The 18,127-nt window shown below is 39.9% G+C and overlaps 1 protein-coding gene across 7 annotated transcripts in view; it reads left to right on the forward strand.

Annotated features, from left to right (window-relative positions):
• The window catches only part of CHD6 (chromodomain helicase DNA binding protein 6), a 176,222-nt gene that overhangs the window by 29,450 nt on the left and 128,645 nt on the right, over positions 1-18,127 (forward strand). For 4 of the 7 annotated variants that reach the window (XM_066236943.1, XM_066236939.1, XM_066236940.1 and 1 more), the window contains one exon: positions 4,234-4,298. The exons of 2 other annotated variants lie outside the window; for them this stretch is intronic. The gene's annotated coding sequence lies outside the window, so the exon portion shown is untranslated. Of the gene's footprint in view, positions 1-2,190; positions 2,255-4,233; positions 4,299-18,127 lie in introns of all 7 variants that reach the window. One more of the 7 variants, XM_066236942.1, reaches the window with a different exon arrangement.

Genomic DNA, 18,127 nt, shown 5'->3' on the forward strand with positions numbered 1-18,127 from the left:
ATTTTTTTATAGAATACATATTAACTGAGTTTTGTGATAAAATCTGCCTTTTAATTGGGGTGTTTAGGAAATTTTCATTAAATGTAATTATTGGTATAGTTGGACTTAAATCTCTCATCTTGCTAGTTACTTTCTATTTATACGTTTTGTCTGCTCTCCCTTTCCTCTCTTTATTCTCCCTTTAGATTGGGAGTTTTAAAAATTTCTTTTTATTTCTACTATTGGTGTACTAGTTACGCCTTTAAAAAAAATTTAGTGGTAGCCTTAGTTAGTACTTACATCATTCTACCTTCACGTAATAGTGTACTTCCCATTTCACATACAGTATGAGACTCTAACAACACAGTGTACGTATAGGCTTGTCCTCCTGTGCCTTGGCCACCTCTGTGAGAAGAGCCCTGAGAGCTGCAGCCTTTTCGGGGCGGGCCACAGAGTGAGGCCGTAAAGCAGGGCCAGTCCAGCTCCAGTGCCTGAGGGGAAGTGAAATGCTTATTGTTGTGAGCCACTGAGATTTTCCCTTACATCTTGTGGTACTGTTTTAATATATTTTACTTTTACATATTTTATAAGCTGGACAATACACCGTTACCACTCTTGCTTTTGAAAGTTATCTTTTAGAATGATTAAAAATATAGAAGAAAGGTCTTTTATATTTAATTCCATTTTTATCATTACTGGCAGCTATTAACTTCTTTATGTAGATCCTCCTTTTTGTCTGGTATCATCATTATGCATGCATTCTACTTTGAGAATTTTCTTTACCATTTCTTGTAGGACAGGTATGCTGACATTGAATTACCTCATCAGCCTTTGTTGGTCTGAAAAGCCATTATTTTGCCTTCATTTTTGAGAGATATTTTTGCTGACTATAGAATTCTGGGTGTTGAAGTCTCCCTCCTCCCCTTTTCAGTACTTAAAAGATGTCACTCCATTATCTTTTGGATTACATAAATTCTGCTGAAATTTTTGTTTATTTATTTATTTATTTATTTATTTATTGCCTCAGAAGGTAATGTCTTTTTTTCTCTGGTTATATTTAAATTTTAGCAGTTTAACTATTTAGTGCAGGGGTCCCCAAACTTTTTACACAGGGGGCCAGTTCACTGTCCCTCAGACCGTTGGAGGGCCAGACTATTAAAAATACTATGAACAAATCCCTATGCACACTGCACATATCTTATTTTAAAGTAAAAAAACAAAATGGGAACAAATACAATATTTAAAATAAAGAACAAGTAAATTTAAATCAGCAAACTGACCAGTATTTCAATGGGAACTATGGGCCTGCTTTTGGCTAATGAAATGGTCAATGTCCGGTTTCATATTTGTCACTGCTAGCCGTAACAAGTGATATGACACGCTTCCAGAGTCATGACGCGTGCGTCCCACATCACCAGAAGTAGTACTGTACGTGAGCTACACCGCCACATACAGTACTCCAGGAGCACAGGTTGCATCTCACTGACCACCAATGAAAGAGGTGCCCCTTCCGGAAGTGCAGGGGGTGGGGGCAGATAAACGGCCTCAGGGGGCCGCATGCAGCCTGCGGGCTGTAGTTTGAGTACCCTTGCTAAAATTTAGTGTCTACGTGTATGTTTTTTATTGTATTTATTTGTTTATATTCTGTAGCACTCTCTGAGCTTCTTGGATCTACAGTTTGAAGACTTTAGTTTTGGAAAGTTCTCAGTCACTTTTTCTTCAAAAAAAAATTTTTTTTTTAATAGAGACAGAGAGTCAGAGAGAGGGATAGATAGGGACAGACAGACAGGAACGGAGAGAGATGAGAAGCATCAATCATCAGTTTTTCGTTGTGATACCTTAGTTGTTCATTGATTGCTTTCCCATATGTGCCTTGACTTTGGACCTTCAGCTGACCGAGTAACCCCTTGCTCAAGCCAGCGACCTTGGGTCCAAGCTGGTGAGCTCTGCTCAAACCAGATGAGCCCACGCTCAAACTGGCGACCTCAGGGTCTCGAACCTGGGTCCTCAGCATCCCAGTCCAACGCTCTATCCACTGCGCCACAGCCAGGTCAGGCTTAAATATTTTTTTTCTACCTTGTTCCCTTCCTTCTCTTTCTGGGACTCCAGTTACATGTATATGATATCATTTAATCATATTCTACAACTCTTCATTGTTCTTTCTGTTGTCTCCCCCTTACCCTCACCTTTTTTTCTCTCTTTATGTTTCAGTTGGATAACTTCTGTTGACTCTTCCAGTTCATTGATTCCTTCATTGATTATGTTGAGTGTTCTGGTGAGCCCATTAAAGGAATTTTTATAAAAATCTCTAATACCTTAAAAAAAGAGAACATTTCTGTTTGACTCTTTAGTACATATTTTATCTTTCCGTTGAAATTTACCACCTGTTTATATGCATGTTGTCTACTAAATTCTTTAACATACTAATCATTGTTACTTTTTTTTTTTTTTTTTTTTGCATTTTTCTGAAGCTGGAAACAGGGAGAGACAGTCAGACAGACTCCCGCATGTGCCCGACCGGGATCCACCCGGCACGCCCACCATGGGGCGACGCTCTGCCCACCAGGGGGCGATGCTCTGCCCATCCTGGGCGTCGCCATGTCGAGACCAGAGCCACTCTAGCGCCTGGGGCAGAGGCCAAAGAGCCATCCCCAGCGCCCGGGCCATCTTTGCTCCAATGGAGCCTTGGCTGCGGGAGGGGAAGAGAGAGACAGAGAGGAAGGCGCGGCGGAGGGGTGGAGAAGCAAATGGGCGCTTCTCCTATGTGCCCTGGCCGGGAATCAAACATGGGTCCTCCGCACGCTAGGCCGACGCTCTACCGCTGAGCCAACCGGCCAGGGCCATTGTTACTTTAAAGTCTCTTAACTAATAGCTACACAGCATGAGTCATCTCTCAGTTTGGTTCTCTTCATTGCTTTGTCACAACGCCCTCCACCTCCTTGCTTTTTTTTGTATGTCTTGTAATTTTTGATCAAGTGCTGGACATTATTGTAGAACAGTAGAGATTTGAGATAGTCATTTAATACTGATGTTGAGACTACTGTTACTTTAGGGGTAGGTTGGAGGAGGGAAGTTGTTGTTATGTTTGTGCATATAGAGTATAGGACTATAATTTTGCTGTATTCAGTTATAAAATTTCACATTTCTATGTCTTGTTTTTTTATGTATCCCTCCTAGAAGTCACTTTATCATGACTTCTCCTGTAGTTCCTTCCTCCTTTATTTCTGTTCCTGCTGTGTCTAAAGCTCTTCATTAGTTCTGTCTGTCACACCAAATGACATTTGTTCACAGGTGTGTTTGTCTTTTCTTGACTAGCCATGATTTCTTAAAAGTAGGTAGAGTGTCATATTTGGATCTCTGTGGTCTTTTAACTACATTTTAGATATGTCTTTTTCCGGTTAGAATTGAATTGAGATAATTGAATGGCTTATATTCCTTAGCTGGAAATACACTCTGTGCCCCTGCCAGTTAGTGGGAAGATTGTCTCTTATTTTTCCATAAACAACTGTGAGGTATCTAAAAAATGCACTGGGGTAAGAAGTGAGCACTGGCCATGGATGAATTTGTGAAGAGATAGCTCTTACACAGGGAATACACTCATTTTCTCTACTAGTTTTTTTATGTACATTTTGTTTCCCTACTTGACAGTAAGATTTTGAGAGGGAATAGCTGTTTTCTGATTTTCTAGTATCTGCTAATAGTTACTAGTACAATGTGAGTGTACAGTAGATGCTTGGCAAGTATTTCTTCATGAAGTTTAACGATATGTAATGGATTTTGGAATAAGTTACCAATAGCTTTACTTTTTCTGTTTATACCTAAAACATTTTGAGCACTGACGATGGTGATATTATTCCATTACTTACCAGCTACTTTTTTTTGGCAATTTGCTTAACATCCTTGTGCTTTTGTTGCTTTATCTATACAATGGGAATAATAATAGTATGAGCCACATGAGATTATTTTGATGATTAAGGAAAACAGTGTAATACATGTTAGTTGCTACATTCCAGTTTATTATAAACAGTGCATGTTAGAAAGGCAAATCCAGTGAGTTTTTAGAAGCTAAGTTCTTTCAGTAGGAAAAATTTTAATATCTTAAAACTTTATCTCAGTGTGGATAAATGTAACTACTTCTGTATTAATTAAGGAAGTAACCTGTGCTCAGAATATTAACAGCAGAAGGGGATCAGAGCTAATTAATTTCTATCTTGCTAACAGTAATGTAACGTTGTACCTTCTCTCTTACCCTAGGAACAATGTGCCCTATTCCCAGGGGACTAAGATCAGTACAGAAGTAGATTTCCCTAGGACCAAAGGTACTTAATCTTACAGTTCTTTTTCAATTATATGTTAAAACTATATTCATTCTTACCTTTAGGCATTATTTGTTATTGTTTGTTTTTATAGTGTCTCTACTTTTATTACCACCAAATTCACCAAGTCTTGTTCAAAGATATATAAGCCCAGAGGGAATCATGGAAAGATGACAATAGTCTGGTAACACTTATAAAAAATTTTTGGCAGGCAGCTGTTGGGAAAATATTGTTAAGACTTCTAAGGTGCATTCAGGAGTTTCTTTAGATGTATAGTATTTTAGGGAAAAAAATCAATAAATACTTGATTTAAAAATTTATAAAAAGAAAAAAAGACTTCTAAGGTGCAATATTCTGGATCCACTGTTTTTCTTCCCTAACTAGAAGGGGTACAAAACACAGTTACAGACCAAAGAGAATTATTCCTTGCATGGCCGTGGTGTCTGTTTTACTGAACACCCCCCCCCCCCCCCCGCTCTTTGTTAGATGAGTGGTTATGACATTTGAACAGTACCCTCTTCTGTAAATGCAGTACACTTCAATTATATGTAGGATAAGGATAATTATTCCTATGTCTTTTAAATTTTGGAAAGAAACAGGTGATATATTTGATCTATAAATCTGTGGTATAATCAGTTAATGTTTTGAGATGATAATAGCATATGAGATGATAATAGCATAGCATGAGTTATGTTAGGAGCCATACGAATGGAGTAGGATTGGAAGAAGGGAAGTTTAAATAAACTTTTTTTTTTTTTTTTTTTCTTTTAAGGAAATACATTTTGGTCTTTTTTTTTTTTTAATTTTTTTATATTTATTTATTATTATTATTATTATTATTTTTTTTACAGAGACAGAGAGGGAGTCAGAGTGAGGGATAGACAGAGACAGACAGACAGGAACGGAGAGATGAGAAGCATCAATTATTAGTTTTTCATTGTGCATTGCGACACCTTAGTTGTTCATTGATTGCTTTCTCATACGTGCCTTGACCTCGGGCCTTCAGCAGACCGAGTAACCCCTTGCTGGAGCCAGCGACCTTGGGTCCAAGCTGGTGAGCTTTTGCTCAAACCAGATGAGCTCACGCTCAAGCTGGCGACCTCCGGATCTCGAACCTGGGTCTTCCGCATCCCAGTCCAACGTTCTATCCACTGCGCCACCGCCTGGTCAGGCTAAATAAACTTTTTTAAGTCACATTTTTTTATTGTGCTAAAGGTTATTTTTTGAACTTGTATAAAAACATATTGATTGATTGATTGATTGATTGATTTTTATTCAGTGAGAGGAGGGGAGGAAGAAAGACTCCTGCATTAACCCTGACTGGGATCTATCCAGCAAGCCCACTAGGGGGCAATGCTCTGCCAATTTGGGGTGGCGCTCTGTTGCTCAGTAACCAAGCTCTTCCTAGCACCTGAGGTAGAGACCATGGAGCTATCCTCAGCTCCTGGGGCCAACTCACTCCAATTGAGCTATGGCTGCAGGGGGGCAAGAGAGAGAGAGAGAGAGAGAAACGAGAGGGGAAGGTGTGGAGAAGCAGATGGGTGCTTCCTCTGTGTGTCCTGACCAGGAATCAAATCTGGGACATCCAAATGCTGGGCCAATGCTCTGCCACTGAGCCAACTGGCCAGGACCTAAAAATATTTACTGATATGAATGTTGGAGAAATGGAAAGATATAGAGACAGATTGCTAAAGACTTAGGACTATAAACACCCCATTTAAAAACATGTTTCGGTAGTTAGTTTTCTTGAATAACTTTTCTCAGGGTAAAGAGGGTAGGGAGAGTTCAGTTTAGTATCATGCCATCTAGTTTACACCTTTGTAATAGACCTTGGCCTGGTGGAAAGCACAGCTCTACAGGGATGTTGTAGGGAGAGTTTCTGCTGATAAAAGAAATCTGTCCGAAGTATCTCACATATAGTCTTTAAGGGCCACTAATGTCAGCTTTTTTGGTGGGTTTTTTTTTTTAAATACAGGTTTCTGCTCTTTTTCATGCCTCATGGATGGTGGCCATGAATTCCTGTCTGTTCTTTCCTTAACCTTAAAAAGATTTTTTTATTATTGAAGATTTTAAACATACACAAGAGTAGAGAGGATGATAGCGAATCTGTATAACATTCTTGTTTTGTGTATCCCCTGTTGTGTTCTTTTTGATCTAGAGTATTTTAAAGAAAGTCCCAGACAACCTATTATTTCCCCTATATTTTAGTGTGCATATCTATCAGGTATGGGCTTAATCTGTGGTAATTCACCATCTTATTATTATTATTTTGATTATGCTATCTATTTGTTGAAGAAACTGGGTCAGTCCCCTTTCCCACATTATAGATTTTGCTGGTTTTATTCTTGTGTTGTATAACATGTTACTCTTTTTCCATATTACTTGTAAACAAGTAGTTAGAGGGTTAACTATTTTTGTAATCATTCATATTTTTTATTTCTCATTGGTGTTATATTATACTTCCTATTCACATTAGAAGACAATAATCCCTGATTAACCCACTATGTATACTAAGAATGATTAGAGGGCTCATTTTGATATAACCCTTTGTTGTCAAGTTGCTTCCCCTATTTGACCAACAGAATCCATGGGGTGGTATCTGACAATCTGTGGATTTCCAGGTCTACCTTTCCTCTAATACTGTACTCTTAATTTAACATTCACTGATTAATCATTTATTTCACTATGTTGAATTTTAAGAAGACTGTAAAAAATGAAATGAAAATTGTTAAGAACTCTTTATAAAAAAAAAAGGCATGTAAACTCTGAGGTGTCTAGAAAATTTATTTATGCAAAGTATTTTTTCTCTGATTATATCTAGTAAAAGAAGTTTCATGTAGAAAAGAATGTTTAAAAATTGTGTGTTTAGCTAAATTAAATGCCCCTCTATTTGTTTTTGAATGAGTTGTCTTTAACAGGTTTTATGATAACAGGTTTGAAATATTTTTATCTACGTTGGGGCTTGCTCCAAGGTTTTTGAAGTTCTAAGGTTACTTTGGTTGGGGGTTAGGGATCATGAATGCATATAGGTCACTTGAATCCATGTAGGTCATTTATTCTCACTGCTGATCACATATTTTGCCTGTAATCCTACCTAGATGACTACTGTATAAATGTCACTAGTAATATTTGACTTTATGTAGTGCTTCTATATGCCAGACACTGTACTTTGTAATTTGCATGTACTAATTTATTTAATCCTCACATAATTATTATTCCTGTTTTACAGAGGAGGAAACTGAAGTAGAGAGATTAAGTGGTTTGCCCTGATCACACAGCTAAAAATAGCTAGCGCTAGGATTTGGACTTCATTTGATTGCAGAATTTGTGCTCTTAGCAGAACAGTGGATTATATAGTCTCTCTGTTACTAGAAAAATACCTCAAGTGCACTGTCCTACTAGCCCTGGAGGATAATCTGTTTATGTTTTATGCAAACAATCTACATTTATATATATTCTGTTTGCTGTATGTGTCTGTATGTAGAGACAGACACCTACAAACATAGTATGTCCACACAGAGGAGCAAGTGTGGGGGGTTTCCCTAGGGAAGTCCTTCTTATTCGAAAACCTCTTGACTCTCTTAACTTGACCTTAGAGGCAGAAACAGCCCAGGATCTGGTAATGTCTGGAATAGAGGGACTTAGGAGCACAGGATAGATGGAAAGGGCAAAAGGAAGCCGAGCAGACAGCTTGAGGTCACAGATTTACTCACAGAGGCACAGGCTGTGACTGTCCTGAGCACCCCTTCTGCCTGGAAAACCAAGTAGCTTGCTCTCTAAACAGCCACCCAGATCTTAGCTACATAATTTCAGATTCTTTTTGGAGCAAAAAGTCATATAGCTAGTATCTGGGACCATAAAAGAAATTTTTAAGTTCTCCAAATCATGATAAATAGCAGCCACATATCTCTGTTACAGAACGAGGAGTCAGGAGGCATTGTAGATAATCTTGTCCGGTTTATCTCTGCTGTCTCTTTGCTAAGTGATTTTTTTAAATTGAGGTAACGTGTCTCATATTTTAACAAACTATTAAATATGCAATTCTTTTTCTCTCTTCCCATCAATCTGTATTTATTTTAGCAAGTGAATTTATTACTTCCACCAAATATCAGCTCAGATGGGAGCATGGAATAATTTGAGTGGTCATGTTCTTTCATTTAAAAAAAAATCTCTGTTTCTTTATGTTTTTTATTTGAATTATGCTGTTTTGTCCTGTTCCAATAAGAGGTTAATCTATGTGGGTAAGGAAATTACTGGATTCTCAAGAACAATCTCAGAACAGATTGTTCTGTTGTAACAATCTGATGGTTTGAACAGTTAGATATCATAGATAGGGTTAAGAGCTAGTCTATCCTCCTTAGGTCAGGAGCTGAATGAGATGGTTTATCTAGTTGTCTCTTGGTCTGTGTCTGAAGCTTCAAGCAGTTTTGTGCCAGTGGTAAAATTAACAGAACAGTCCTGAAGGGATTGACTCTCTAGGTGTAAAAGTGAAGATGGATTTAAAGACAACATGTTTCTTAATATTTTAAATTCTATTTGCAGATTTAAATATTGACACTACAGTGTGTCCATAAAGTCATGGTGTACTTCTGACCGGTCACAGGAAAGCAACAAAAGACAATAGAAATGTGAAATCTGCACCAAATAAAAGGAAAACTCTCCCAGTTTCATACCTATTCAGTGCAGTTCGATGTGGGCTCACACACAGGTTTTTTAGGGCTCCTTAGGTAGCTATCCCATAGCCTCTACAGACTCTTCACTGACTGATGGCCTACCAGAACGGGGTTTCTCCACCAAACTGCCGGTTTCCTCTGAGTACTGTAATTCTTACGTGGTGGCGCTTCGTTATAAACGTGCCGATATTCACGTTGCACTTTGGTCATGGATTCGAATTTAGCGAGCCACAGAACACACTGAACTTTCCTCTGTACTGTCCACATCTCGACTGGCATGGCCGTGGGCTGCTCCTGCGCACATGCTGCCACATCATCCTATAGAAACTGGGAGGGTTTTCCTTTTATTTGGTGCAGATTTCACATTTCTATCATCTTTTGTTGCTTTCCTGTGACTGGTCAAAAGTGCACCGTGACTTTACGGACACACTGTATATAATTTTGGTAATCATTATTACATGGTTACATTTCCCCAAATTTAGAGAATTTCTCAAAGTAAAGATGTTCATGCCTTCTAATTGAAATAAATTTCCTGAATCATCTTCCTGGCTTCTGTGCAGCTCTTCCGTTTTAGTAAGTGTTTTTGAAGGAAAAAATAAGTTCATTACACTATATTAAAAAAAAAAGGTAGTTTTCTTAATCACCTAAATATTGGAAAACTCAGTGAAATAGCGAACATATTAATGTTTCTGCACCATTCATTTTCTATAGTTTTTTTTTCTCTTATGATGTAGTTATTATATATTATATATAAGATTTTAGGACATAGGATCCTTAGGGAAGGATTTCTTAAATCTTTGGTCAAACACCCTCTTTTGTAGTTGAAGAAAGAGTCAGTTCTTTTTTTTTTTTTTTTAGATTTTATCCATTTTAGAGAAGAGAGACAGATTGAGAGAGAGAGAGAGAGAAAGAAAGACGGGGCGGAGGAGCAGGAAGCATCAACTCCCATATGTGCCTTGAGCGGGCAAGCCCAGGGTTTTGAACCTGTGACCTCAGCATTCCAGGTCGACACTTTATCCACTGCGCCACCACAGGTCAGGCAGGAGTTGGTTCATTAGTTTCATTGGTTTTGCGTCTCCTCTCCTTTTGATTTCTGAGTAAGGTGGCCAGCTCCACAGATAGATGATAAACCATAAACCAAGATTGAGAAATTTGAGAAATGGTTGGATTTGGTGTAACAGGGATTCAAGATGAATATTATGTTGGGCATATACTAACATAATTCTCTAAACCTGAGTTGCCTTTGTGTGGGCTTTTGTCTGACTGGTTCGTTCCATTATGGCACTGAGCTGTATACTACAGGAGGTTGGCTGTCACGTCCAGCCTGTTGTAAGTGAGCCTTTGCCTTGGCACTGGTCCCTGAGTAGTAGATTGGTTTCACTTGGTATGCATGACATGAACAGCAGCAACTGACACATGAAGGAAGCTGGATGTCTCTTTCCGCAGTTATTGATGTTTGCATAAATATATATATATTTTACTGTCCCTCTTCAAAACCCTTTTTCTTTTTTTTTGTCTTTTCATTTTTTTCTGAAGCTGGAAACAGGGAGAGACAGTCAGACAGACTCCCGCATGCGCCCGACCGGGATCCACCTGGCACGCCCACCAGGGGCGGTGCTCTGCCCCCCAGGGGGCGATGCTCTGCCCATCCTGGGCGTCGCCATATTGCGACCAGAGCCACTCTAGCGCCTGGGGCAGAGGCCACAGAGCCATCCCCAGCGCCCGGGCCATCTTTGCTCCAATGGAGCCTCGGCTGTGGGAGGGGAAGAGAGAGACAGAGAGGAAAGCGCGGCGGAGGGGTGGAGAAGCAAATGGGCGCTTCTCCTATGTGCCCTGGCCGGGAATCGAACCCGGGTCCTCCGCACGCTAGGCCGACGCTCTACCGCTGAGCCAACCGGCTAGGGCAAAACCCTTTTTCTTGATTCTCATAGTTCTCAAATTGTTTCTTAAGGGCTTAGAAGAAGAACAGTCATATTGTATATAAATAATAATTTTGCATCTTTCTCTCCAGTTTATACATCTCATAATTTCCCCCCATATTCTCTAGAATATCCAGAGCAATGCTTGATTGATGGTATCCTTATCTTTCCAGATTTAAGAGGAGTGCCTTCAGCATGTGACCATAAGATTTGACTTGGTTTCAGTTGGATATTTATAAGGGTTCGTACTGCTTTAACCAGATACACAAAATATATGGAGTATTAAATAATAATGTTTATATTAAATATCTGGGAATATTTATCCTGGAGGAGGATAAAAGAACTATGGATTGATTTCATTACCCTCAAGTATAGGTAAGTCATGTGCTGGCAAATTAAAGCTTCCAGGTCATCTCGGAGAATGAGAAAACAGTCTAATGTTCTGTGCTTGGATGGGATCAGAGCACCACCAGATATGTGTCCTTAAATATTTTCACTGGTGACCATGGAGCAGGAGCAAAAACAAGCAAAAGCACTGCACTTAAACCAGAAAGACAAGTTCCCTTCCTCCTGCAGTGTCCCTCCAGTGTCCTCTGCTGACCAAGCCTAACATCATTCTCTCCGTAAAGGAGAAATGCTTAAGGCCAAGTGCCTTATCACAGAGCAGATACTGAAGGGTAAATCTGTAGTTGAGAGGCAATAAATTGATAATTGGTACAGAAGCTGCACATAAGAGTACATACTGTTTAATTCCACTTTTACAAGTTACAGAAACAAGCAAAACAAACCTGTACGATTAGAAGTTAAGCTAGTGATTAACGTCGGAGAAAAGTTGTAGTCGCCAGAAAGGAGCCTGGCCAGGGCTCTCTTCACGCTGATACGTTCTGTTCCTGGGTGTGGTTGCTGCTTACACAGATGTGTTCAGTTCATGACCACCTATACTTGTTTTAAAAATGCATATTATACTTCAATAAAAGTTAAAATGTGGTATAGTCTGATTCCAAAAGTAAAATTTAAAAACAGCCATGGCCGGTTAGCTCAGAGGTAGTGTGTTGGTCTGGCATGTGGGTGTCCCAGGTTCGATTCAGGGCACACAGGAGAGGTGACCATCTCCTTCTCCACCCCTCCCCCTCTCCTCTTTCTATGTCTCTCTCTTTTCCCTTCCTGCAGCCATGGCTCAGTTGTTTCAAGCACATCGGCCCTGAGTACTGAGAATGGCTCCATGAAGCCTCCACCTCAAGTGCTAAAAAAACAGCTCAGCTGCGAACATGGCCCCAGATGGGCAGAGCATTGGTCCAGACAGGGGTTGTTGGGTGGATCCTGGTCAGGGTGGGTGCAGGAGTCTGTCTCTCTCACTCTCTTCCTCTCACTTGGAAAAGAAGGAAAAACAACAACAAAAAACCCTTAAAAACAAGATTCTGTCTAGGGGAAATACAAAATAATCCCTGATATCTCATACCTTTTTTTACTTTTTGAAACCTGTTTGAGGGCTGTCTAACTTAATGTCAAAACACAGGTATCTCATTCATTCAGCAAAAATATTAATTGCCAGACCACCTTTTCTTTTCATTTGGGATCAAACTGTTATTGTGGAGCAACTTACACTTCCTTCTGTTGCCATTCTTACCACATCTTTGAATAACAGCTTCTAAGTTATATTTTTTTATGGCCTTTCAGATACTTCTGTTCTTAGTCTACATAAAATACCACTGCTCTCCTCTGAAAGCGTTGTCTTTGCTTTTGTCTGTGTCATGATATACCCTTCTTGTAGCAGCTGGTAAATCACCAGATCTCTTTTCCTGGCTAGGAGATTCAGGAGCACACAGTGTAATGCCCGTGGAAGGGGTAATGATGATGGGAACCATGGAGTTTGGCTCAGGAATTAGTAGTGACAGGAGAGACTCAGTGTGTGGTTTTATCAGCAGACGCAGCTCAGCACACTGACTGATTTGTTCAGGAGTGGGTAACTCTGGGTGCAGAATCCAAGGAATCCACCGTGTTGGGAGTTGAACCTGGATCTGGGAGATGGATATGGAATCTAGATAGCAGTCTCATTCCTGGAAAGCAGAGGTTGCAAAGGAACTCCGGCATTACAATGTGGAGAGAAGGGTGAATTTAAATGTGGAGCCAGCTATTGAAAGCCTAGTCATTGTTAGATTAAGTTCAAGTGAAGAGTAGTAGGAGACTTGGAATTACTTACCGTACTTATATAGAGAGAGCTTGATATCTCCACATCTACAGGATATGAGGTTATTTTTACACTTTGGATGGCTGGTGGTTTTGGCCAAGGCAAGAGTGACCACAAACGTTAACACAGAGGGCTGAGAACCTAAAGTGAGTCCCTTGCAAAAATGAGTGAGACCCTTACGTGATTTGAAGAGTAGAAAATAGTGTGAGTGGTGAAACGAGCAAGTGGGTCTTTACATTTACAAATTCAGTCCATGTACTCACCCAGCCAGTAAATGTGGGTATTTATTAGTTCTTAGGCCCTGTCCTGGGCACTGGGGGCCCCAAGGTGAGTCCGATGCAGTCCCTTGGTCCTCTGGAGGGTTATTATTTTGTATTCCTCTGTTTGAGGGCTGCCATTATTATACTTGTTTATGATGTGCAGCTTTATCACCAACTCCTTGAGGATTCTGTTGAGCTCTTAAGAACTGATCCTCGGATTTCGTATCCAGGCTGAGGAGAACGTTTCCAGATTTATTTACTTCCTGTTATTACTGGCCTGCATATTTAGCATCATAGGGAAAGGTGCTTGTGATTGAAGGTGTAAATCTCATTCTGTGCCTGTACCCCAGAGTGGCAGTTCGGAAGTGTGCTGTCTTCCAAAGTGGTCATCTGTATCTAGAACAATCTTAAATTACACTGTGGCTGGTTCTCAGTGCTGGTGCTGATAATGGAAGGGAGCATGGGAACAGGTAATAGAAATGAATGTGAAATAAGCAGGACACGGAGGGTATTAAGTCATTTTCAGATGGTTGTCTTTTCATCTGGGAATTGATACTAACCAAGTAAGCTAACAGGCTCCTCTCCGTGGCTCCCTCGCTCATTCTGGATGAATTGTGTTATCTGTCACACCAGTCTCTCTAAAATAGCACCACATGCCAGTCTGAAAACTTGCTGAGTTTTATTTCTAGTTAAGTATTGTTTAGCTGTAAGAAGTCAGTAACTTTAACAATACAGTGTTTGCTAATATGTTAATTTAAAATAGATGACTACATCTATACCAATTTGTAGGCACATTAGATGGACCACATATAATAATGTAGATCAGTGTTTTTCTACCTTCTCTCCGTGGACCCGTCCACCAGAAATTTTGTGCCTGCCCGTGAAAGAGTTAACCACCCTGGTGCTGTAGGAAGGTTATAGACCCAGTGATCTTAGTCGAATTGGCTTTAGCTCAGGGTGATTTCTGCCTTAGCAGTCCCCAAAATAATTCTCCTATTTTCACTGGTCCCCACGTGTAAAAAGGTTGAAAACCACTGATGTTGATGGTGTTAACAGATTTTAGCTAACTTGCTTAAATGTCGGTCCCCTTTTAAATATTCTGCTTATTACCTGCAGTTTCTGCTCCTGACGCAGCACAACCAGGGTCAGAGTCCCCGAGCACGTTGTCCCAGCGCTGTTCTCGTCCTTGCAGGTCTCAGGAAAGGGGGAATTGAGAGTGAGAGAGGATTAAGAACTGTCTTAATATTTCTCTAAATCTAGGGCTTAAAAAATCTTTCTCAATTTCTGTTAAAACGAAAATTCCTAGACCCTAAGGAAAGGGCAGGAGGTGCCAGAATGGAACAGCTTCTAGGAGCCTGAAACGACCACGGAATCCATCAGGGTGCAGCATCCTCCTGGGTTTGCAGCAGGCAGTGCAGTGTAGGATGTGGAAGTTAGGTTTCGGGGTTTGACCTTAAAACTTGAAGGAAATTTGTGTCAGCTTCAGAATCCATTGTTTGTCTTGGTCTTTAAACAATAGGAAAGAATACTTTGGAAAAAATTCTGAGTTTTAAGAAAACAGAGTCTCATCTTTTTAGTGCTAGGAATTTCACAAATGTCCTTGATAAAATGTTTTCAGATTATACAGTGGTTTGCAGTTGGGCAAACCTATAAAATAAAGAGTGTGGAGCCTGGATGACAATAAGTACGTTATTTTCCTTCTATTACTCATCTCCAAGTAGAAACTCTGAGTGTTGTCTGTGTTACGATTCTGTTGATGTGTTTACTTTTTTCCAGCTGTCATGGATAGCTATAAGATACATTTTGTTCCTAATTATAAATTGCCCGAAACATTTTTGTTTTAGCAATTCAGAATTCAAATGAAAAACTTTTTGAAAATAGATAAATAATTTAAACAGAATTACTTGCAAGTTATACCCTAAAGGTTTTATTTATATTTATTGTATGAATAATTTGTATATTTTGTTTTCTCGTTTATAATATCTGAAGGGTTCATCCGTCTTGTCTAAAATGTGCTTAAAAGGTTAACATGAATGATAGTTAAAAAAATTTTTTTTTAAATTGATTTCAGTGAGAGAGGGAGGGGGCAGGGGAGAGAGAGACAGGAACATTGAGCTGCTCCTGTATGTGCCCTGACCGGGGATCAACTGGCAACCTCTGTGCCTTGGGATGATGCTCTAACCAACCACGCTATCTGGCCATGGCTGAATGATAGTTTTATCAAGCTGTTTTAATTGCTTCCTGTTCACCCCATGGATGGATTAAATTCATCCTCTGCTACAGCCTGCATTTTTTGTTGTTGTTGGCATTTGGGCTTTCTTTTTTTTCAGACTGCTGTAATTTATCTACAGAATAGCTTTCTAACCTCTGCCCACACTCTTGAGTGTCCCAAATAGAACATCTCCAAATCCTGACTTCTCATGCTACTTTTATTTGATGTAGGGCTGAATTGGAACCCAGGAAATCTAATTCTTGTACTCCTGAATAATTGTGAGCTTTGGGCAGCCAGGCAGCTCTGACTCTTAGTTTCATTATCTTAAGATAAAAGGACTGCATTGCCTGAACTTTAAGTTCCCTCCCTTCACTGTGTTGCAGTCTTACTGTTCTTTCAAACTTAGCCTGTCCAAAATAGAACTCATCCATCTCCTCTCCAAAAAGATGGTTTTGTCCCTTTCCTACAAATGACAATCTCCCAGGGAGATCAAATAAATTGTACAAATAATACTACCTGAGTATTCAGAACCTAGATATTGTTACTTCCAAGTCTACCAGGTTATCATCTTCCTCCACAAAAGGCATTAAAGTGTAACAAGTCAAAAGGTTTTATGTTACCGGTGAGACCTATTGAGACTGAATATAGAGTGTCATTTATAACACCTTTTGTCTTCCCACAAATGGTTATACCTTGAATTTTCAGGGCTCTGATCCTTGAGTGGGCTGGACTGTCAGGGGATTGGTTTCTTCAGTCCTATGTTCACAGATGTGATCATTCCTGATCTGGATGAGTTGACATTATGGTGTGTAGGGTCTAATGACAAAAAAAGAAGTGCAGTCAGGTTTTACTTTACAATGTGATATTTGATAGCTCTGGCAGTACCTGGCCATTTGCTTCTACTATCCTTAATAGTGATTCTTATCAAGCAAGTTGATTTTTATCACCAGATTAGGAGTTAAAATGATTTTCTCTGATTGAAAAGATGAACTGGGATTTAGAGTTGATATTTCTTCTCCTGTATTATGCAAATATGTTTCATTCATCAATAAAATCCAAGTGTTTAGCTACATAAGCCCAGAGGTCCCATTCAGTTCTGATTCTGTGAATGCAGTATTGTTGGAGTGTTTCTAGTCAATAGAGCTTTCTTTGTTTACACCTTTACACTATCTCAGGCACAACAGATTGTAGTAAAGAATTATAGCTACACAAGACATTGAAGTCAATTGTAATTAGTTTAAATAATGAGAGATTGATTCAGTTAGTAAAAGCCTTGTTATTATGCAGTTGACCAATAAGAAGCCTTTCAAAACAGACTTTTCTAAAACCCTTGATCCAGTAACAGTTTACTAGAAGGTTTTTATTACTCTTACTGATGATTGTCTCCTTACAGACAAGGATTAAAATCACTGCTCCTGACTTGTCTTTTTAAAAATTTTATTTATTTTTATTTTTTCTGAAGTTAGAAGCAGGGAGGCAGTCAGACAGACACCCGCATGCGCCCGACCGGGATCCACCCGGCACGCCCACCAGGGGGCGATGCTGTGCCCATCTGGGGTGTTGTTCCGTTGAGGCCGGAGCCAGTCTAGCGCCTGAGGTGGAGGCCATGGAGCCGTCCTCAGTGCCTGGACCAACTTTGCTCCAGTGAAGCCTTGGCTGCAGGAGGGGAAGAGAGAGACAGAGAGGAAAGAGAGGGAGAAGGGTGGAGAAATAGATGGGCGCTTCTTCTATGTGCCCTGGCTGGGAATCGAACCCGGGACTTCCACATGCCGCACTGACACTCTACCGCTGAACCAACCGACCAGGGCTTACTCTTGACTTGATTTTTGACTTACATTACCCACATACCGAGTAACATACAGAGTAGGGTAGCTTTTACAGGCAGTTCCTGGATTATGAACGAGATAGGTTCTGTAGGTGTGAAAATGTTTAAGTATTTATATGCACAGAAAGGTAAAAATAAATACTGTGTTAAGACAAATATCTGTCTAAGCTGCATTTAGATTTTTTATTCATTTTTTAGAGAGAGGAAACAGAGAGAGAGACAGAGACAGAGACAGAGAGAAGGGAGGAGGAGCAGAAAGCATCAACTCCCATATGTGCCTTGACCAGGCAAGCCTGGGGTTTTGAACCAGCGACCTCAGCATTCCAGGTCAACGCTTTTACCCACTGCACCACCACAGGTCAGGCCTAAGCTGCATTTAATAGGTAATTGTACCCCTGTCCCTATTTACATACAAATTCAACTAAAGAGCAAAGCTACAGAATATATCTTGTTTCCAACCCCGGGACTGCTTGTACTGTAATACGTTATGTGTTTAAAACACTTCTTCTGAGGAGTGAAGTGTTTAAATTAATGTTGGTGATGGTCATGTGCTTTCCAGCCAGCAGAACAGAGCCACCTCAGTTTGGAAGTTGACGGTACTGTGCCTTCTTACCAGTAATGTCTGGCAGACATTTCAATTTGGGCATTTATATTTTTGGAGAGAATGGTTTTTAGTCCAAGCCTGGTATGTTTCACTTAAGTCAATACAATCCTTCCTTTTCACCACCCCCATTGATAAATTATGTGTAATATTA

Source organism: Saccopteryx bilineata, chromosome 6, assembly GCF_036850765.1.
Source record: "Saccopteryx bilineata isolate mSacBil1 chromosome 6, mSacBil1_pri_phased_curated, whole genome shotgun sequence".
Lineage (NCBI taxonomy): Eukaryota > Metazoa > Chordata > Mammalia > Chiroptera > Emballonuridae > Saccopteryx > Saccopteryx bilineata.